Source organism: Protopterus annectens, chromosome 11.part0, assembly GCF_019279795.1.
Source record: "Protopterus annectens isolate FY-2018-M chromosome 11.part0, PAN1.0, whole genome shotgun sequence".
In the NCBI taxonomy this organism is placed as follows: Eukaryota; Metazoa; Chordata; order Ceratodontiformes; family Protopteridae; genus Protopterus; species Protopterus annectens.
In genome coordinates this window covers 99,769,769-99,792,815 of record NC_056745.1, presented here as the reverse complement: position 1 = coordinate 99,792,815, position 23,047 = coordinate 99,769,769, and the positions used below count along the sequence as shown (strand labels likewise).

General features: G+C 44.5%; 1 protein-coding gene and 1 long non-coding RNA gene across 2 annotated transcripts in view; both read right to left on the bottom strand.

Annotated features, from left to right (window-relative positions):
* The window catches only part of CD9 (CD9 molecule), a 629,923-nt gene that overhangs the window by 169,896 nt on the left and 436,980 nt on the right, over positions 1–23,047 (bottom strand). The gene's annotated exons all lie outside the window — the stretch shown is intronic.
* The window catches only part of LOC122815189, an 18,947-nt gene continuing 17,693 nt past the window's right edge, over positions 21,794–23,047 (bottom strand). Inside the window, exon 4 of the long non-coding RNA XR_006366937.1 lies at positions 21,794–21,804. This is a non-coding gene — a long non-coding RNA (uncharacterized LOC122815189). The remainder of the gene's footprint in view (positions 21,805–23,047) is intronic.

Genomic DNA, 23,047 nt, shown 5'->3' with positions numbered 1-23,047 from the left:
TCCCTATCCACCACCACTTGTTAAAGGTTTCTCATTTTTGTTTTGTTCCTCAAAATCTGCGCTTTTCTGGATTTTTAATCTACTAAATAAATGACAGGTATATGAATTTCAGACTTCATATTCTTCAGAAAGTACATGGTAATCCAAGTACATGGTAATCTTTTATTCTAGCAATTTTCTGTTTATAAGATCAGTATTTGAAATCTGTCCCTATTTTTGGGGCTGTATTCCCCCATTATTGGCTCTGTCTAGGTGTTTTGTGCTAAGAGGTTGAGAGCTATGATGACAACTGAATTCACTAAATGATAGCCATTTAAGTTTCAGTCTGTCTTTCAAGAAACAGCTGATTTGACATAGTGGTATGTTGCTCTGACTGTAGTGCACAGGGTCCCGGGTTTAAGACTTGGCAGTGAAATGCATGGTGGTAACAGCATTTTATTCTAGCAACTTTCCAAGATTATAAAAACAATTTTTAAAATGTGTAACTAGTTTTTGGGCTTTTGCCCCCCCCACCAATAAATGTTGGCCTTTTCCAGATTTCTTGTGCTTCAAAGTTGACAGATACTGTGTCAAGTTGATTTTTCAAGGAGCTAAGAAGCTTGAAGAGAAGTTTACTGGTGCTTACGCTGAGTCTGTTTGCACTATTACCACAACAGGTAGTCTACTTGCTTTTGATGCAGAAGGCTGTGGGTTCTACTCCCACAGTATATATATGCATTGCTGATAATGTACTGTGTTGTACTTTTAAAAGGGGGTGGATGCTGCAGTCCTGAGAAGATTTTGTTTGGTGGAGATACCTAGTAACGATGAACCTGTTATCAAGTTTGCTATCCATTCCCCATTGCAATATTACTAGTTATCTTTTTTTATCTAACATAAGCAATTTATTCCTTAAGGGAAACGGGCACTTTATTTGTAGATGAAACAATAAAATATAAAGTGGTTTGCTAGCAGCAACTTCTTCATTAGTTACAGATCTCTTGTGGAATTATTTAGATGACTTACTTTGCCAGAGACTGTGCATACTTGCGGATACTGGTGGATTGTAGAAGTTTGAGTAGACTTATGATGGAAATGTTCTGAATTGGGCAGTTTTGTCATTACTGGTGCATGCATTTTGTTTCATTGTTTACTGGAAAAATGTTCAAAACAATAAATTTTAAATGCCCTCTAACAACTGAACTGTATTATACAAGGAATATAATTTAATACAATCAGGAAGGTTATCAAAGAACACATATGTTTCCTGTGCAAGGGCCCTGTGATTTGAAAGTGGCCCAAAGTTAATCTTCATCTGCTACTGGCCAGATGTATTTTCTTTGAATGTGGGTTTCGATGAATGCGAGTTTCAAGGGCAGAGAAGTTTTAATGTAAAGTCTATTTTCATTGTGAGACTGTATTGCTTTGTTTATCAGATGTCTATTAATGTTTGTGCTGTAAAATGTAAACAAACTTTTAAATGAAATCCAAATCATTGTAGAAGTAAAGCAGTATGCACATTACAGTGGTTATGGTAAATGGGGTGAAATAGCAAAGTAATGGGACAATGGAATAGCTGCAGGGGGAGGCCCCATTTGACCATGCATTTGTGAGGGAGAAGGGTGGCAAACTCAGACAGCCCCGACTTTACTACACCTCTCAACTGTCCAGCTTTCTGACAAATGAATAATTTTATGCTCATTTTGGTTTGTTCCTCATAAAAGTTGTGGCTATCTGGCAAATCATTTAGGAATGAAGTCACTAAATAATGACAGACATTGAGTTTCAGACTTCATACACCTTCAGAAAAATGCATGCTAAAGCAAGACCTGTTAGTGTGTCAACTAAGTTTATACAAGAATAATTTTTAGAAATGTATGTTCCCCCAATATATTTGGCCTTGTCCAGATTTCTACACTGAGGTTTAGAGGTATGCGGAAATGAATCACTTTACAGAATTAGGTATATTCAAACATCTCAACTGTCCCCGATTTTGACTCAAAATGTTGCTCTCCCCCTAATAATCCCTCTGCAAAAATGTCAAAGTTGGAAGAAAATGGGGAGGGTTTACAACTAATGATTGCAATGATCAGAGTTATAGATTACGTTTAATTTCAGAAATGCATGTAGATTGTCATCTGCTCAAGTTAACAGTACTAATATTAAAAAAAAAAAAGTGTCCCTTCTTTGAGAGGTTCCCAACTGTATTGTGTGGCTATTTTATTTTTTTTTTTTGCATCACATTTTTGGTCCATTTTTCATGAAAAAAAGTTATGTACTCACCATAATGTTTCATGTTTGTAGTCCATCTCGCCATTCATTCTTACACATGGGTTCGGAGCTGATCCTCGGTCCCGACTCGGCCTTTTAACAAGCTCAAAGACTTTGCATTGGCTTGTGGCTAGGTAGATATTCCATGGTGCACCAGTACAGTCCCCAGATCTTGTTTGCTGGTAAGGGAAATAAACCAGACAGAAAGAACCCAATAATAAAAGGTCTCCAGTGAATATTTTTCTGGCTCCAGATACTTCCAGGATGGGTGTAGGAGGGTGGGTTCTTAAGAATGAAGGGCGAAATGGACTACAAACATGGAATGTTATGATGAGTACATAACTTCTTTATGTTCTGTAGTCCTATCTCACCTTCATTCTTACACATGGGACAGCGTCCCTAGCACCTTATTCTTGGGTGGCTCAAGGAAAAATACTCCACAGTACCATGGAACCAAAGGATGCTCTACCGCTGGAGGTCAAACCCAATTTGTAATGAGTAATAAATGTGTGAGGGGTAAGCCCAAGTTGCTGCTGCACAGATAGTCAATTGGGACCCTGGCTTGAAAGGCTGCAGAGGTAGACTGAGATCTCGCAATTTGAGCCTTAATTTTGAAGGCTTATCATCAGAAGTGTAAATGTAAGCTATATAGCTAGAGATCCAATTTGAGAGGGTCACTTTGGAAACTAGACCTAATCTGGAGTTTAAGGAAATAAATTGGTCTGACTTCCTGAATTCCTTAGTCCGGTTAAAAAAAAACATAATTGTCTATGAACATCCAACTGATGAAACCTGTATTCTGCAGCATTGGAATGATTAGGGAAGAACACCAGAAGTTCTATGGATTGGTTCGAAGTGTTATGGGAAGGATGGATTAGTACGAAGAAACTCTCTTTGTGAAATATCAGATAAGGGGATTTTTGATAAACAGTGCTTGTAACTTTTCACTTGTCTAGCAGATGTGATTGCCACCAGAAACAGTTTTCCAAGACAGAAATTTCAAGGGTAACAAATGAGAAGGCTCAAAGGGCGGAGATGTTAATTTAGATAGCACAAAATTCAAGACCCATGAGGCAACCGGTTCCTGAAAGGGGGGGGGGGGTCTTAAGGTGACACCTTTAAAGTCTTGCACAACCCTATGTGACAGATTAGAATCTTGTAGACCTAGATGAAAATTAGAAATTGCTGCCAATTGAACCCTGATTGTGGCAGCCGCAGATCCCTGGTGGAAAAGTTCAGAGAAAAATTCCAAAACCACCGAAACAGCAGTACAAGAGTCATTTTCCTCAGCCCAGATACAGAACCATCTTCATTTACTGGAATATAATTTCCTAGTGGAGGGTTTAAGACGCAAGGATACGAGTCATGGAGGGTGAGAAGTCGTGAAGCCTGACTAGGGATGGAACTGGAGCAGCCAAGCTGTTAAACTTGAGGGTGTGTAGGGTGGGGTGAAACGAGCCTGACATGTGCGTCAAGAGATCTGGGCACTGGGTCCAGAAACCATGGATAGCCTTGAAGGTGAGGCCCGAGAAAGGGGAACCAAACCGGTCGAGGCCAGTAGGGGGTAATAAGGATCAGTTTGCTTCCCAGCTTTCTGAATCACCTTGGATACGAAAGGAAAGGGAGGGAAAGCATAAAGGGGACCCAGAGCTAATCGTGAACAAGTGCGTCTCTCGGTGACTCCCTCCGGAGGGGGGATGAGGGAGAAATAGCTGCTGCATTTGGCATTGATTGGGCTTGGTAGAGATCGCAGCAAGGCTGTCCCCATCTGCAGAAAATCTGCTCTGCTATTTCCTGCTTCAGAGATCACACTCATGAGGCATCAAAACTGCCCGGCTGAGTTTGTCAGCCATCATGTTGGTTGTCCCTGGGATGTGCATCACCACCAGAAAGTGCTGGTAAGATATCGCCCATTGCCAAACTCGAATGGCTTCCCGACAGAGTGGGTATGATCTGGTTCCACCTTGTTTGATAAACCATACTACCGGCATGTTGTCTGATTGTACTGCAATCATCCAAGAGGAAGAAGGTCGTGAAGTGCTTGCAACACCAGGAGCACCACCCTCATTCCTAGAGCACAAACATGCAGGTGAGCCTCGTGATCTTGCCATGTGCTTTGGACAGTCTTGCCTAGATAATGCCCCCCACCCTGTGGGGCATCCTTGGTCACAGTAGCAATGGGCTGGCGTGGGACAAATGGAGTACCCGTGGTTAACTGACTGGGGTGAATCCACCAAATGAGGTCCTTCTTGCAAGAGTCTTAAAAGAATGATGAGTTAACGGCAGTTGTCGGAAGGACCACTGGACGACAGAAGCCACTGAAGAATCTGCATGTGTAGTCTGGCTAGCGGCACTACTAGTATGGTAGAAGCCATGGTCCCTAGAAGCTTCAGAACAGTCTTGGCCTTGACTTTTTGAAGTGGGAGAAGACTGAATTTGAAGAACGAGATTCTGTGCTCCTACTGGAAGACGAGCCAACATGTCTACTGTGTCTATTTCTGCACCTATAAAAATTGCAAATTGAGGGCAATACGGCAGATTTTTCCCAATTGATAGCAATCCCAAACTAGGCACAAAGTTGAATAGTAGCGTCCCTGGTCTGAAAAAGATGCTTAGTGGGGGTGGTCAGGAGCCAGTCGTCCAGATAAGTAAACACCTGGAGTCCTTGACATCTCAGGTGATCTGTCACTACTGCCATACACTTGAACACCTTGGGGGCTGTGGCAAGACCAAGGGCAGAACACAAAACTGGTAGTGTGGCTCCCAGCCGGAAGCATAGATGACTCAACACCCTGTCCATTTTATGTGGTAGTAAGCATCTTGGAGGTCTATTGAGCACATACAAGAGTCTTTTCCTAGTAACGGGAGAATAGACTGCAGTGTCACTCTCCGGAACTGGTCCTTTACGGATGCGTTTAATTTGCCGAGGTCCAAGATGAGCCTCCAGTTCCCTGTATGTTTTGGCACTAAAACAACTGGAGTAAGTTCCAAATCCCATTTGGTATGCGGGGACGGTTTGGATGACTTTTTGCCAGCAACTTCTTGACCTCCACAGTTGCTTGATCCCTGTGATTGGGTGGAATATCCAAGATCCTCTTGGGAACATAAGGTGGCAGAGAAAAGGGTATGGAATAACCTCTGACAATTCTTTGTACCCATCTGTCTTGAATGATACTTAGGCTTCTGGATACAAAGAAATGAGACCCCTGACCGGCTCCAGAGAAGCACAGTCGGGCCCCACATCAGGAGCGCTGGTAGGGCTGGACGCAAAACAATCACAGCCTCTCTGGTTTTGCAGTCTGCCCCTGCCTCTAGGGTGACGTTTATCATTTCCTCCTCTGCCTCTGAAGGAGAAGTCACCCTGTGCATCCTGGAAAAACCTCTGGGAATTCTTGAACCACATTTTACCACCTCTCTGACCCTTGGGGTATGGTCTAGAGGGGACGGTGAAACGTACTTCCATGGCAGAGTGAGTTTTCCCTTCTTGCTCATACCGGGTGTGTCTCCTTTACCTTGGGTCCAAACAATGAAGAATCGAAGGGGGCATTAGAAAATGCCAACTTGAACGGTTCCGCAAAATTACACAAGCGCATCCAGGAATGACGCCTTCTGCTCGCTCCATCAGCTGCACATGAGATGAGCCTCATGGACAATTTACAATAGAGTTCAGGGTGGACATCTGGGCAGACACCTGCTCCAGGACTGCCTCAGTGGATGTACCTTGTAGAGTCTCTAACTCCTTAAGGAGATCTCTGAAACCTCGTGAAGTGTGTAAGGTAGCTCAGTGATCTAAAAGTAAATGCCGCTGATGAAAAGATACGCTTCCAGTAGCTGTGCATTTGAGATTCACATTCGATGGATGGACAGTATTCTCCGCTAGCTCCTTCTTGCAGGCTGCCACCACCATGGCATCTACAGGAACACCCTTTGACAAAAATTGCTTCTCCTTGGGAGCCGATAGAAATTTGGTCTCCTGGGGACTGGCTCCATGGCATCAGGAGTATCCCACACCTTCAGACTAACAAGCTCTAACAGTTCGTCGAAAGGTGGAGACACAAGAGGCTGAAGGTTGAGACCCGAAAATCTTCAGGTACACCGACTCATAAGAAGGGATGACAGTTGGCCAGCCGCATCTCTGCTTAAGGATCTCCAGGATGTCTACAAAGGAGACAGGACGACTTGGGGGACCCTTCTGACTCAGAGGTCAGTGGCAGAGGTAAGACTCATCCTGGGAGTCTACATGCTTCCTCTTACATGCTCTTCCGTGGGGGCTCTTTGGAAGGATATTCCAGGGAGGTCTTGAAGAATGGGGGCCACCAGCCAGTGGTTCCTAAGGCTGTGGGTCTCTGCTGTCCAGAGCAGGAGTAGGTGCTGAGACAGAAGTAGGTGGCCTAGGGGAAAAAGTGTCGGTACCTCTGGTAGGAGCAGATGATCGGGACAGCACACATCTCGAATGCCGGCCTCCCTGGCTCCAAAGACCTCCCCGGCTCAGAGGAGACCAAGGATGCCATCAGTTCCAGAACCATTGGCTCCAAGACTGATGTAGGCTCCAAGCTCACCCTAGCTGATGCGCCGAGAGGAAGGCTCGGAAAGTACAGTTTTGTACCTACCATAAATGTAGATGTTCGAGGATCCACATTGCTGCAGTCCTAACTATTGGGTAGTCCGCTGTCCAGTCGGCCCGAATACCAAAGTATATGGCTGACGTCGGTCAGGGCGCATTAGACTGACGCCAGTACGCCAGGGTACTAATGCGCATGACCGACGTCATATCCTCAGTCTTTTCTTGCCCCAGATGTCAGAAGACCCTGAAAAGATAAGGCCAAAACCAAAAACTCCAAACATACCTGCACCAAAAATATGTACAATATATACAAAAGTACTAGAATATAACCTCACCTACACAACCACCCCTAAACACAGAGGGGAAGGAGGGAGGGTAAATTGGACTGCAGCAATGTGGATCCGAACATCTACATTTATGGTAGGTACAAAACTGTACTATGTTCTTCATTCCACATTGCTGCAGTCCTAACTATTGGGTAGAATCCCAAAGCAGAGGTAAGGGAGGCTGGCAAATCATAAGGAAGCAGGAGCTGACAACATGCCTTGCAAAATAGCTGTGGCAAAACCAGCCCTAGATTTAGAGTAGAGAGGAAGGTGATAATGCTTAGAGAAAGTATGCACTGAACTCCAAGTAGCTGCCTCTAAAATATCCTTAGTTGCCACCCCCCTTAGAAATGCTGTTGAAGTGGCAGTAGCCCTAGTGGAATGAGGCCTAATCCCAGCTGGAATCTCTTTGCCATGATGGGAATAACAAAATGCAATGCAAAACCCAATCCACCTAGAAATAGTTTGTTTTGACACAGGCTTGCCCTGAACTCAAAGCAAAAGAAACAAACAACTGCTGAGACTGCCTAAAATCCTTAGTCCTGCTTAAATAATAACGCAATTGCCTGTGTACATCTAAAGTGTGCAAAATCTTTTCCCCTTTATTTTGGGGATCTGCATAAAAAGTAGGCAAATGAATAGTTTGGTTTAAAGCCACACTAGAAACCACCTTAGGCATAAAGGAAGGATTAGTACGTAATGATACCCTATCCTTATGAAAAATCAAAAAGGCTCAACCGCCATAAGGGCCTGCAACTCAGAAACCCTTCTTGCAGAAGTAATGGCCAACAAAAAGCAGTCTTCCATGACAAGTATTTCAATTCAGCAGTAGCCGCAGGCTCAAAAGGTTGTAGAGTAAGTTTCTCCAACACAAAATTGAGATCCCAAGCAGGAGTAGGAGCTCACGTGGGGTCTTATATTCTTTGCCCTCTAAGAAATTGCTTGAACAAAGGATGAAAACAATGGTGGGTCACAATCATAGTGAGCTGAAATTGCTGCAGCATGAATCTTAATGGAAGAGAAAGACAAACCTTTGTCCGATAACTCAGTAAGATATTGAAGAGCCACACTCAAATTTGGCTCAGAAATCTCCAAATTGTTTGCCGCACTCCAAAATAAAAATCTCTTCCATTTTTCTGCGTACACTTTCCTTGTACTAGGTCTCCTGGCTTCCATAATCACATTTAAAACTTGAGGAAGTTGAGACCTGCTGTCTTTCAAAACAGAATATGCCAGGCTGTTAGATGAAGAGAGTGAAGCTTGACATTGAGCAGGTGACCTTCCCTCTGAGACAACAGGTGTGGAATCAAGGGTAAAGGCCATGGAGGCTTCCTTACCAGACTCCTCAGTAATGGGTACCAGTGCTGCCGAGGCCAATCTGGAGCTATTAAAATCACCCTTGGCTTGTCTTGTCTGACCTTTAGAAGCACCTTTGGAAGAAGAGGCAGAGGTGGAAATGCATACACATGAAGATTTTTCCAACTGAAAGAAAGAGCATCCACTTTCCAAGCTGTGTGATGAAACCTCTTTGTGCAAAACTTTGGCAGCTGGTGGTTTAGTGGAGAAGCGAACAGATCTATGTCTGGAGTTCCCCATGACACTGTCAATTTCTGAAATACATGAAGATCCAGTTTCCACTCGTGGGGATCCATGATTTGTCTGCTTAACACATCTGCTAAGGAGTTCTGTGCTCCCGGCAGAAACCTTGCCTGAAGATTTAGTTGCAAGCTGAGCGCAGTCTCCCATAAAATCATTGCTTGCCTGCACAATGGGTAAGAATGTGTTCCCCCTTGTTTGCTGATGTACCACATGACAGTTGTGTTGTCTGTTAGAATCAACACCTGCCCTGGAAGAAGTAATTCCTTGAAAGCCATTAATGCAAACTGGACTGCTAACATCTCTTTCATGTTGATATGTAGATGCTGTAGTCTGGCAGGCCACTTGTCTTGTATCCATTTTCCATTTAGATGAGCTCCCCAAGCAATGTCTGAGGCATCTGTCGTTAGAATCTGACTCGCCTCTGGCCGGGTCACAGAGAGTCCCTTGTTTAGGTGACATTCCTGAGCCCACCACAAAAGTTCTTTTTGAATGCAAGGTATTATTTGAATGACAGTGTCCAAATCCTGGCAGTGCTGTGTCCATACATTTTTGAGATACCATTGCAGCTTCCTCATATGCAGTTTGGCATTGGGAAGCACCAGAATACAAGATGCCATGAACCCTAAGGCTTGAAGGACTGTCCTTGCAGTCAGCCCGGACTGAAGAGATAGTTGATGGAAGTAACTGGAAAGATTCTTTTGTTTGTCCGGGGTTAAAAAGGCCATCTGGGCTGCTGTATTCAGTCTCACACCCAGAAAGCACATGTCTTGAGAGGGTACTAGACTGGACTTTATTTCGTTCACAGAATACCCTAGGCATCTTAGCACTGCTATGACATATTCCAAATGCTGTAGGTCTTCCTTTTCTTGAGCCAGAATCAGGCAATCGTCCAAGTAAGGATAGATTTGAATTCCTTTTAGCCTGAAGTAAGCTATCACTGGAGCCAGAACCTTTGTGAATACTCTGGGCGCAGTGGATAAGCCAAAGGGCAATGCAGAGAACTGATAATGAGAATTTCCAGCTCGAAAACGCAGATACTTCCTGCAACTTAGTCTTATAGGCACATGAAGGTAAGCTTCCTTGAGATCTAAAGTTACCATCCAGTGATCTTTGCCCAGCAGAGGTAAAAGCTGTTGTAACGTCAACATTTTGAACTTGGGAATGTCCAGATAAGTGTTGAGAATAGATAAATCCAAAATTGGTCTCCACGTGTTCCCCTTTTTCAGTACTAGGAACAGGCGAGAATAAAATCCTAGGCCCCTTTCTGGCACAGGAACTGGCTGAATGGCCCCTAATTGGAGCAACAGAGAAATTTGCTTGTGAGCCTCTTTTCTTTGTAGAGGAGGAATGTCTGGCATGCCTTTGAAAGGAGGCAAGGTATGGAAATAAAACCTGTAACCGTGGTGAATGATATCCAGAACCCATCTGTCTTGGGTAATTAAATCCCAATTTTCTTTGAAAAGAGACAGCCTTCCTCCCAAAGGTGCTGCCAGGCGAGAATGTACTGGCAGCTGAAAAGGCAGGTCATTGGGTCTGCTTACGAAAGGATTGACCCCTGCCCTCACCAGAAGTCTGAGCAGGGGAACTCCCTGTCCTAGGCCTAAAAGAACCTTGAGCTCTGCCCCTACCACGTCTAGACCTACCCCTAGACTGGGAATCATAAGCAGGATAAGTCCATCCCTTAGTAGGCCAATTTCTACTAAACTTCGGAGGCTGTACCTGCAAAAAATCCTTAACAGTTTGCATAGACTTAGCCTTGTCCTCCATTTTCTTTAAAACTGCTTCCACAGGCGAACCAAACACATCAGACTGCAAAGGAGCATCCAAAATCCTTGTTTTAACATGCTCAGCTAAATTCTGATCTCTCAACCAGGCATGCCTACGAAGAACAGAACCAGTGGCAGCCACCCTCGAGGAGGCCTGCACAGCATCAAAACCACACTGTAAGGAATGTTTACCCACCTGTTCAGACACATGAACTAAATCCTGCAACTCTTTACACTCAATACCTTCAGCCAGAGCATCCACCTTAGATTTCAATTGTGAAAGGAGGTAATTCTGATATTTTAACATGTGAAACTGACAATTCAATGCCCTTATGGCTAAAGTGGAAGTAGTATACATTTTCTTTCCCCATCTAATCATAGCCCTTGCCTCTATCAGGAGGAACAGGATTTTTAACAACAGAGGCCTTCACCCCTTTAGGCCCCTGAGAGACAGTTTCCGGGTCTGCCCTAGGACTCTTAAAAAGATACTTATGAGCCTCAGGCACCCTATAGTACCTATCCGGTTTAACTGGGGCAGGAGGCAAAGAATCAGGATTCAGGGAAGCCTCTGCAAAAACATCTTCCACCACATTCAGAACAGGAGGTATAGCTAAAGGCCTATGCTGGGGTAAAAACAAGAATTCCCTAAGCCTCTTCCTGGAATCGGAGAAATCTTGACCTTCCCATTTAAAATGCTCCCTCATGGAATGCAGAGTCTCTGAAAAAGAAAAATCCTCAGGAGGAGAAGCTGAAGGAGTAGAATCATCCACATCAGAATCAGAATAAGGAGGGTACTCCTGCAAGTCTTCAGCCGAAGACTCAGAAGCCTCCGAACAGTGCTCAAAACTCTCAAACTCAGGTTCCACCCTAGGCCTCTTATCAGGAGGGGGCATAGAACCTCTAATCATAGTAATCAAATCCTCCGCCATTTTAAGCATACGTTTCTTAGGCAAAGACCCTGAAGCACTAGGAGAAACCCCCACTGAAGCTACACTCGGCCTGCCTCTCAAAGAAGCCTTGGAAACAGAGGAGGAGGCCCTAGCCACCTTAGGAAGAGAGGGAAGAACAGCCACCTGAGAAGCCCCCTCAGCCTGGCCTACTTCCTGAGAGGATACATCCTGTAACAAAGTTTCTCCCTGAGATTCCAAAGAAACACCTGGCAGAACCTCCGGCTCCACTGAGCCTTCTAAAGAACCGGCGTCAGGGACTGTCGGTTCTTCCACTCTAGGCTTTGCTGCTTTATCCTTGCGCTTTTGCCCGAAGCGGCCGGAGCATCCGACGGCATTTTATAATTACAACGCTTCCCAAAAACTAACCTGGCACAGTCTAACCTTCTCTTAATAGTGCGTTTGTTAAATCTAGCACAAGAGCGGCATCCCACAACGTCGTGCTCAGGCCCTAAACAAGGTATACACAAAGTATGGTAATCCCTATGAGGTATCTGTTTCCCACAAGAAATACAGTTATTCACTTTTTCTGACATCCGTTAAATACTGAGGCAAGAAAACCAAAATATTCCCCAACGGGGTACTTAGCCAACTTTGATTCGGTCTGAAACTCTGACTTCAGAAACTTTCAGAACGCCAACCTGCACTCGCAAAATTGCTTCTGCATCGGACCATGCGGCAAAAAAGACAGAGGATATGACGTTGGTCATGCGCATTAGTACCCTGACGTACTGACGTCAGTCTAATGCGCCCTGACCGACGTCAGCCATATACTTTGGTATTCGGGCCGACTGGACAGCGGACTACCCAATAGTTAGGACTGCAGCAATGTGGAATGAAGAACATCCAAAGAGGTTCGATTCCAGGCGTCCCTGTCTGGGACAACCGGGGAGCTTAGTCTCCTTGACACCACGGATGGCACTGAGTGTGTCTGTACAGAACTTGGCTCCGAAACAACCACAGGGGGAGCTGGAACAGAGAGTTCCACCAGCGGTACCAAACACTCCGGATCTGAAAGACCAGCACGACTCAGAGGACCAATCACAGAAAGGGAAGTGGCCCCTGAACAGACTGGGTCAGAGCCAACATTTTAGGCAAGGCAGATGACTCCAGGTGTCTCAGCACTCCTCTCTCCACATCTTCTTCAGATAACCTTCTGGAAGACCTGGAGGACAGAGTGGGAGAACAGGATCTCTGTAATATGGGTGACCTTAGTGTAGGGGAGACCGGTAAAGGACTCGTAGACCAGTTTCAATGTCTACCATCAGTGGTCAGCTCCGAACTACCTGGTGCCGACACTAACAGGAGTAGAACCCTCTATCAGCTTCAAACTCAGTGGCGCAGAGGCGGCAGCAGGTTTGTCAGATTTGGAAATTTTAGTAGGTGGCTCAGATGCACCAGCCGGGGAGGGCCTCAGATTTATTTTTCTCCTTTTCAGATCCATGAGACTTAAAAGGAAGACTTAGCCAGATCTTCCTGAAAGGAGGGCTTAAGGAGACCCTTTAGTACGAGTTTATTTTTCCTCTCCTGCAATACCCTGGCACTAAATGAGTGACAAAATAAGCATGTTTGCTGTAAGTGATCGGCCCCGAGACAATACACACAGTTAATGTGGACATCTTCTGTGAGCAATTGAGAAGTCAGACTGCTTATGATCTTTAACCTCCTTCGACATCTCCCAGAAGATTGCAGACACGACACAAAGAAGAAAGGGAAAGAGGGAGGAGTAGGTCCTCTAATTTAAACGGGCCTAGCCCTGGTAGAGAAAGAGAAAATCTAGGTCCTCTAACTGAAAGACCTAGAAAGGAAAGAATCGCACACACACCAGAGAAAAAATACAATCTCTAACAATGCAAAACAAGAGAACGAAGGTAAAAGGAAACCCCCGTTCCAACTGCAAAAACCAATAAACATCGAGCCCCGCAAGCAAGGTATAATCTATTTTAAATCTAAATATACAGTCTAAACTATGCGCAATAGGCACCTACAAACAGTAATAACAATATGAAACTAAGTATAAAAATATACATACACAACCGCAGTGAAGAAACTGGCACATGGGATACCAAGAGAACGATAAGGCCAACTGTTTTCAGAAATACTTAACACGAAAGAACTATAGTAAATTGAAAACTACTATGAAACTACCAAAGAACTCTAATAAGTTATCAGAAGCTATCTAAATATGAAAAACAGCAAACAGCAATTTGTCAAAAAATTAGCAAAATGTGTTGGAATTAGCCACGGCAAAGAAGCACATTTGAACTAGTCGAAGCGGTAAACGAGGTCTGGCGATTGTACTGGTGCACCATGGGATACCTACCCAGCCACGAGACAACTAGAAGACTGAGCTTGTAAAAAGGCCGGGTCGGAGCACAGGGTAGGCTCTGAACCCATGTGTAAGAATGAAGGCGAGAGAGGACTACAGAACATTTGTGGTTTTCTGGCAAATCATTAAAGATTGAAGTTATACCCTTCAGAAAATCCATACTATCACAAGACCTACTATTCTATTCTTTCTAAGTTGCAATATTTAAAAACATGTCATTTTCTGGACTTTGTCCCACTTCTGTTTATGGCTTTGTCCAGATTTATTGCCCTGAGGCTGAGAGGTATGACAAATGTGTCACAGCCATCAGTCAGCCGAAGACATTTCAAATTGTTTCACTCTTTGCGCCCCCCACACATACAGTGACACTGGATGTGTCCAAGTAAGGCAAGGAGCAGTTATGCAGTGCAAGTGTGCAGAGTATCCTCCAACCCAAGGTAGACGCAAGTACTACAGTGGCTTTTCATCTGTCCTTGATTTTTTAAAATGTTCTGGTTTGTCATTTTTACTGTTGATTTATGATTCAGAAAATGCAATTTTTTTACAGTGCCTGTTGCTCTGTTTAAAAGCAATGCTTGAATAACCATCAGGTAAGCTTGTCTGAGATTGTACGATGCAAGTAGTTTTAAACACTGAAAGCCTTTTTGTTGTTGCCATGCAGAGAACATTTACATAGCTAGGTAACGTACAAGCCTTGGGTATTAAAACGCATATGACAGTATTTGTAATAAAGGACAGGATTACAGTATTTTCATATGCTCATCACATTTGTTGGAGACTTGCAGTCATCTTTGTAGGCTTTACCCGTAAACTAAACAATGCCAAACGTGTGGTCCATAACCTGTGCAGTAATCCTTTAATTTATCTTGAGCTTGTTTCCTGTTCATTTTTTCTTTGATCATGTTTTCCCCATGAAAGTAAATAGCTGTTGTCAGGCAGGTCTTTTTTAAGAAACATTTTTACAAGTGGGGGTATCACAGAGATTACTACTTTGAGCATGCTACTTCTTTATAAAGCTGAATAAATTATAATTAGAACTGCAGTGCTAGGAGAACTGGTTTCAGTACTGCTTGTTTTTTTATTATTGATTTTGCCTGGCATATCCAGTAATGTATTTAAAAAGTAATTTTTTCATGACGCAACCTTTGTTTCCAGCTAGATATTAAGTAAGCGGTCATGTAGCCAATGCACTTAAAAGTAATTGTAGAAGAAAAAAATATTTAGTCTTGATTGGACTCTCAATGACAGTTTGACACCCAGGGCAGCGTATTTAATCAAAGTTCCAGTTGTGATTTTTTAGCATAGCTCCAACACCTTTCTAGTTGGCCACACCCCTTCCCATTAGCCCCACTCATTCAGCTGTCTACTGCAGCCCCCCTTTGATTTGAAGTCACCAGCCACCACCAGTCGTAGCCTGCATCACAGGCAGTGCCACCCACCACAGGTGGCTGCCAAGATGCATCTCTTACAGGATCCCTTGACGTCCAAAGAAAAACAAATGAATTTAAAACACATACAATTTGCAGTGACACTGCACACGTCAAAAGTACAGTTGTGTACACTTACCATAAATGTAGAAGAGTGTATTCACTGTTGCAGTCATTACAATTGTTTTATCCTGCTGGCAGGCTACCCTCAATCGGCCCGAATTCCAAAGTTTAGGTCCGGCGTCTGTTGCTGTCGCCTCTTCCCTGACGTCAGTGCGCCAGGGATATAAAAGATGCAGCAGACACCATTTTATCAGTTTTTCTTGCCCCAGATGTCAGGTGCCCCCAAATAGTGTAGGCTAAAAATATATAAATAAAACATACATGCACCAAAATATATTTTACCTTCATCTACAAACAAATACACCACATAGGTTGTATAGATTAGAGAAGTAAGATAAGTTCCAGCAAAAATAAGGGAAAATAAGGGAAGGCGTGTGGGTAACCTGGACTGCAACAGTGAATACACTACATTTATGGTAAGTGTACACAACTGTTCTATGTCCTTCGTGTTTCACTGTTGCAGTCATTACAATTGGGTTGAATCCCAAAGCTATGGTTGGGGGCTGGAGCTAAATAGCATTAGGAGCGGCTATGAGGCCATGCAGACCTGCAGTGGCAAAGCCTACCCTGGATTTAGAGTAGAGTGGTAAATGATAGTGCTTTGTAAAGGTGTGCACTGAACTCCAGGTAGCAGCCTCTAAAATATCTTTGGTTGGTACTCCCCCGAGGAAGGCTGCTGAAGTGGCTGCTGCTCTGGTTGAATGTGGCCTAATGCCCTTAGGCACTGGCTTGCCATGATGTGAATAGCAGAAACGAATGCAGTGGCCTATCCACTTTGAAATAGTCTGCTTTGGCAAAGCCTTTCCTTGTGATCCTGCAGCATATGCCACTAGTAATTGCGCTGTCTTTCTGAAAGCTTTGGATTTGTTCAAGTAGAAGTGTACCTGTCTGTGCATGTCCAAAGAATGCAGAATGCTCTTCCCCCTTATTCTGTGGGTTTGGATAAAAGGTAGGCAAGATTAATAGTTTGGTTAAGGGCCACACTGGACACTACCTTAAGCATAAATGTGGGGTTTGTCCTCAGAAACCCTGTCTGGATAAAAAATGATAAAAGGTTCCACAGCCATGAGTGCCTGTAGCTCTGAGACTCTACTTGCAGATGTTATTGCTAGGAGCAGAGCTGTTTTCCAGGATAAAAACTTTGTATCAGCTGTAGCGGCTGGCTCAAAAGGAGGCAGGGTGAGTTTTTCCAAGACATAATTGAGGTCCCATGCAGGTATTGGTGATCTCCTTGGAGGCCTTACGTTTTTGGCTCCTCTGAGGTATTGCCTTAGTAAAGGATGAGAAAAGATGGGTGGCTCTATATTGTAATGAGCCGAAATGGCAGAGGCATGAATTCGGCTCAAGGATAGGCCCTTGTCCAGCATCTCAGTTAAGTATTGCAGAATTTGAGGAATATTTGGTACAGCTGTGTTAATTCCTTGTGCCTGGCTCCAAGCACAGAATCTCTTCCATTTTCCAGCATAAGATTTTCTGGTACTAAGCCTCCTGGCCTCCAAAATGACATCCATCACCGCGCTTTAAGTGATAGGTGTTCTTTGTAAGACTACGCTATCCGCCATGTTGCCAGATTTAAGGTCTTTAGTTGGCTGTGCAGGATCTGATTGTTTTGTTGGGACAGCAGATTAGGTACTTGAGGGAAGGTCCAGGCAAGGCATTGAGACAAGTTCCTTAGGATTGGACACCAGTACTGGCGGGGCCAGTCTGGGGCAATCAGTATCATTTCTGGCTTCTCGTCTGACCTTTAGGAGTACCTAGGGGAGGAGAGGCAGTGGAGGAAAGGCATATACTGCTAAGTTTTTCCAGTTGAAAGATACGGCATCCACTTGCCATGCTTGTCTGTGATAAGTCCTTGAGCAGAATCTCTTTAGTTGGTAGTTGTGAGGAGAGGCAAATAGATCTACATCCAGGCATCCCCATTTCCTAGTTATGCTGAAGACTTGTGGATCCAGTTTCCATTTGGGGGGATCCTTGAGGTTTCTGCTTAGTCTGCCAGAGTATTTATCTTTCCTAGCATGAATTGTGCCTGCAGATGTACTTGGCAAGTCAATGCTGTGTCCCATAAAGTCATGGCTAGTCTGCAAAGGGGGTAAGAATGAGTGCCTCCCTGCTTGTTTATATACCACATGACCATGGTATTGTCCGTCTATCAGTAGTTGTCCCGGATGAAGTAGGTCCTTGAAGGCTGTCAGGGCATTCTGAACAGCTAGCATCTCTTTCTGATTGATATGTAGATGCATTTGGTTTGTGGACCATGTGCCTTGAATACATTTTCCTGCCATGTGGGCCCCCCCAAGCATAATCAGATGCATCCTTTGTTAATGTCTGTGTGGCTGGGGGTAAAGTGAATGGCTGTCCCTTGTTCTGGTGACAGGCCTTTGCCCACCATCGAAACTCCTGTTGTAGGCAGGGAATGAGTGTAATTGTTTCCAGGCTGGGCAATGTTGAGTCCAGACACTTTTTAGGTACCACATATGGATTAGTAGAATGCAGGATGCCATGAAGCCTAAAGCCTGCAGAATTTTTCTTGCAGATAACTGGGCCTTTTTTGCCAACAGTTTGAAATAGGTAGTCAGTTGACCTTGTCTGGCGTGAGATAAGCCATCTGGGCAGTTGTATTTAAGCTTGCACCCAGGAATATTATCTCTTGAGAGGGTACTAGTTTTGATTTCTTTTCGTTGACTGTGTACCCTAGGCATGTTAGTAATCTCTTTACAAACGTCAGATGCTGTAGTAGACCGTCCTTGTCCTCTGCTTGAATGAGGCAGTCGTCCAAGTAAGGATATATTTGTATTCCCCTGTCTGCAGAATGCAATTACTGGTGCCAGGCACTTTGTGAAGAACCTGGGCGCAGTAGATAAGCCAAAGGGCAGTGCAGAGAATTGGTAGTGCATCGAGCCAGCTTTGAATCTGAGGTATCTTCTGCATGTTTGTCTGATTGGGACATGCAGGTATGCCTCCTTTAGGTCTAAAGTCACAAGCCAAGACTTCGTGCCCAGCATGGGCAGAAGCTGCTGTAGTCAACATTTTGAATTTTGGTATATCCAGATGTGTTTAGAATAGATAGGTCCAGTATTGGTCTCCAGGCTTTGTCCTTTCTGGGTACCAAGAACAGTCTTGAATAAAACTCTTGACCCTGCTCTTGCTCTGGTATTTGTTGAATGGCCCTCATGTCCATGAGGGATGAGACTTTTTTGTGCCTCTGCCCATTGATTTTTTGGCAGGTCTGGCCAACCGTTAGCCCTTGGCAGGGTATGAAAGGGCAACTTGTAGCCCTGTGACACTATATCTAAGACAAATTTGTCCTGGGTTATGTGCCAGTTTTGAGAAAAAAGTGATAATTTTCCCCCTAAAGGTGCTGCCAGAAGATAAGTGATTGGCGCAGGCAGGGGGAAGTCATTGGGACCGTTTCCTGTTTGGCTGTGAGTTGTCATCTCCACTTTTGGAGGTAGAAGCACCCCATTGTTTAGACCTGTACGGATCTTGGGGCTGGGATCTGCCTCTAGGGTATCTGCCCCTTTGTGGCCTGACACTGGAAAGGACCAATTCTTTGTAGGCCAGTGTCTGCTAAATCTCGGATGCTGTACCTGTAAGAAATCCTTGACTGTTTGCATAGATTTAGCTTTGTCCGCCATTTTCTTTAACACTTCTTCTGCTTTAACACCAATCATGTTGTGATGGAACATCTAATAATTTTGCTTTAACATGACCAGGCAGATTTTGTTCCTTTAACCAAGCATGTCTCCTAATGACAGAACCCGTAACAGCGGCCCTGCAGGAGGCCTCCAGAGAATCAAAACCACATTGCAAAGTATGCTTTCCAACCTGATCAGCTGCATGCAATACATCCTGCATTTCTTTGTTTTCTGCACATTCAGAATTTAACATTTTATGTTTAAGCAGTGACATAATATATTGCTGATACTTGAGCATATGAAACTGGGAATTTAAAGCCCTTATAGCCAAGGTAGCAGAAGTGTAAATCTTTTTTCCCACATCTGTCCAGTGCCCTAGAATCCCTGTCAGAGGGGGTAGGGATTTTTGCAGTGGAAGCCTTGACCTCTTTGGGACCCTAAGATAGTTTCTGGGTCAGCAGCAGGGTTTTTGAAAAGGAATTTATGAGAGTCAGGAACCCTGTAGTATCTTGTTTGGCTTAACAGGGGCTGGAGGTAAGGAGTCAGGCGTCAGACTGGACTCTGAAAATACATCTACAATGTCTAACACCAGTGGAATAGCTAGGGGGCTGTGTTGTGGTAGTAAAAGGAAGTCTGAGACTTTTCTTAGACTGAATAATCTTGGCTCTCCCAGTGGAAATGCTCCCTCATGGTATGTAAAGTTTCCCCAAAAGAGTAATCCTCAGGAGGAGAGGCTGAAGGGATAGATTCTTCAGCATCAGAATCCTCACAGGGAGGAAGAGAGTATTCCTGATCTGAGGATTCATATTCTGTCTCTTGCCTAGGCCTCTCATCGGGAGGGGGACGGGGAACCCCTGCTCTCATCGGGAGGGGGACGGGGAACCCCTGCTCTCATCGGGAGGGGGAGGGGGAACCCCTGCTCTCATCGGGAGGGGGACGGGGAACCCCTGCTCTCATCGGGAGGGGGACGGGGAACCCCTGCTCTCATCGGGAGGGGACGGGAACCCTGCTCTCATCGGGAGGGGGGAAGCCTGCTCTCATCGGGAGGGGAACCCCTGCTCTCATCGGGAGGGGACGGGAACCCTGCTCTCATCGGGAGGGGACGGGCAACCCCTGCTCTCATCGGGAGGGGGACGGGGAACCCCTGCTCTCATCGGGAGGGGGACGGGGAACCCCTGCTCTCATCGGGAGGGGGACGGGGAACCCCTGCTCTCATCGGGAGGGGGACGGGGAACCCCTGCTCTCATCGGGAGGGGGACGGGGAACCCCTGCTCTCATCGGGAGGGGGACGGGGAACCCCTGCTCTCATCGGGAGGGGGACGGGGAACCCCTGCTCAAAGTAATTAAGTCTTCAGCCATTTTGAGCATCTGTTTTTTGGGCATGGAGGGATGTCCATGAGGCTGTTGTACTTGTTTCTTTGTCTTTAAAGGTGTTTTAGTCTTTGGCTTTGAAGCTGAAGTCTTAACATATAATTCAGTAGGTCTGAAAACACCCTCAGAAGCAGATGCCTGCTCAGCGGCTCAGAACCCATCTGAGAGATTCGTCTCCGAAAGTCCAATACCTTGAGTCTCCAGTGGCCTGGTCAACTCCACGTGGGAGTCGGTAGCGGCCTACGGGTCTAACGTTGCGGTCGTCGGGGGCTGCAAAGGCACCTCACCGAGAACCGGTGACTGTCTTAGCAGAAGCCTAGTCTGTTTTGGACCTCGTATGCCTGTCCTTTTCTTTGCGTTTCTTGTGAATTCTGGTAGTCTGATGGCCATCCGATGACATTGTGTAATTAAATCTTCTGCCAAAATAGTGAAAAGCAAAATCTACAGACGCTTAATAGTGCGTTGGTTAAATCTAGCACAAAACCGACAACTAGCAACGTCGTGGTCAGGGCCTAGGCAAGGTATACCATAAGAATGAAAATCCTTATGAGGTATTTGCTTCCCACAAGAAATGCAAATAACTTTTTCTGACTTCGGTTTGGTGCAAGAAAAAAGTTACCCCAACAGGGTAATTAGCTTTTAATGAAGACTTCGGATCTGAAATTCCAAAACGAAAATCTCAGAAGTCGTCTGACCAGCACTTGCTAACTGCTTTTGCTTCGGGCACCGCGCGACAAGACAGACTGAAGAAAATGGCGTCTGCTGCATCTTTTATACCCCTGGGGCACTGGCGTCAGGGAAGAGGCAAAAGCAACCGACACTGGACCTAGACTTCAGAATTCAGGCCGACTGAGGGTAGCCAGCCAGCAGGATAACCCAATTGTAATAAATGCAACAGTGAAACACGAAAAAAGTCTGGTGTGGAAGGGAACACCGCTCCATGCATGACTACACCCTCCGCTGGAAAACCACTCTCACTGTGAAGATGCAGGGATATAAACTTCTAGTCATGCAAAAAGACTACACTGGGTCAGACACATGGGACCAAGTCAGTACAGCCTCTAAGTAGCTATAATCAAAAATATAAGAGCTTCTCATTTTGCATGTCCATGTCATAAAGACAGAGTCCATTACTGGGGTTGTAGTAAAATGGGTCATGGACATAGTAAAAAAAGAAGAAAATTCAACACAAGAAAATGGAACGCACAAAGTACAGTAGATATAAAAACTGTACACAGCTCTGTTAAAATGCCAGGTTTTTGAAAGAAAAAATGAGACCACAATAAATAATTTCAAAACTTTTCTCACCTTTAATGTGACCTATAACCTGTACAATTCAAATGAAAACCAAACAAATCTGTTAGGGGAAAATATATACAAAATAAAAATGTACAATAAAGCAGGTTGCATAAGAGTGCCCACCCTTTAATACTTAATTGAAGCACCTTTTGATTTAATTACAGCAGTCTTCTTGGGTACACACCTGCCAATTAGAGAGACTTTATTAACCCCAGATAAAGTTCAGCTGTCCTAGTAGGATTTTCCTGACATACTCAGTTGCCTGCTATAGCAAAAGCCATGGTTTGCAGAGAGCTTACAAAGTATCTAAAGGATCTCACAGTTGAAAGACATCAGTCAGAAGGGTACAATTTTTTTTTCCACAGCATTGGATATACCATGGAACACAGTGAAAACGGTCATCAAAAAGTGGAGAAGATATGGAACAGTGACACTGCAAAGAACTGGACGTCCCTCCAAAATTGATGAAAAGATGAGACGAAAACTGGTCAGCGAGGCTGCCAAGACACCTACAGCAACACTGAAGGAAGTGCAAGAATTTCTGGCATGTACTAGCCTTGTACTACATGACAACCACCTCCCATATTCTCCATATGTCTGGACTACGGGGTAGGGTTGGAAGACGGAAGCCTTTTCTTACACAGTAAAACATCTAAGCCCAGCTAAAATTTGCAAAACAGTAAGTCAAGTCTCCCAAAAGCATGTGGAAAGTGTTATGCTCTGATGAGACCAAGGCTGAACTTTTTAGCCACAATTCCAAAAGGTGCGTTCGGCACAAAAACACCACTTTGCATCACCAACAGCATCCACACAGTGAAGACTGGTGGTGTCAGGATCATCCTCTGGGGTTGCTTTTCTTCAGCTGGAATTGAGACTTTAGTCAAGGTGGAGGGAATTATGAACAGTTCCAAATACCACTTTTGGCCCAAAACCTTCAGGCTTCTGCTGGAAAGCTGAATGAAGATAAAGAGGAATTGCACCTTTCAACATGGCAGTGACCCCAAGCACACATCCAGATAAACTGCTTCACCAGAAGAAAATTAAAGTTAATGAATGGCCCAGCTAGAACCCAGACCTAAATCCAACAGAAAATCTGTGGGGTCACTGGAGGGCTGTGCAGAAGAGATGCCCTTGCAAGGAAGAGTGGGCAAATATTGCCAAGTAAAGATGTGCCATGCTGACAAGACTCCCAGCCAAGAAAACTGAATGCTGTAATTAAATCAAAAGGTGCTTAAACAAAGTATTAGTTTAAGGGTATGCACACTTATGCAACTAGCTTAATGTAAGTTTTTTTTACTTTTTTATATTTTTCCCCCAACACATTTGTTTTTCAATTGAATTGCACAGGTTATAGGTCACATTAAAGGTGGGAAAAGGTTTGAAATTTAGTGGTCTCATTTTTTATATAGGT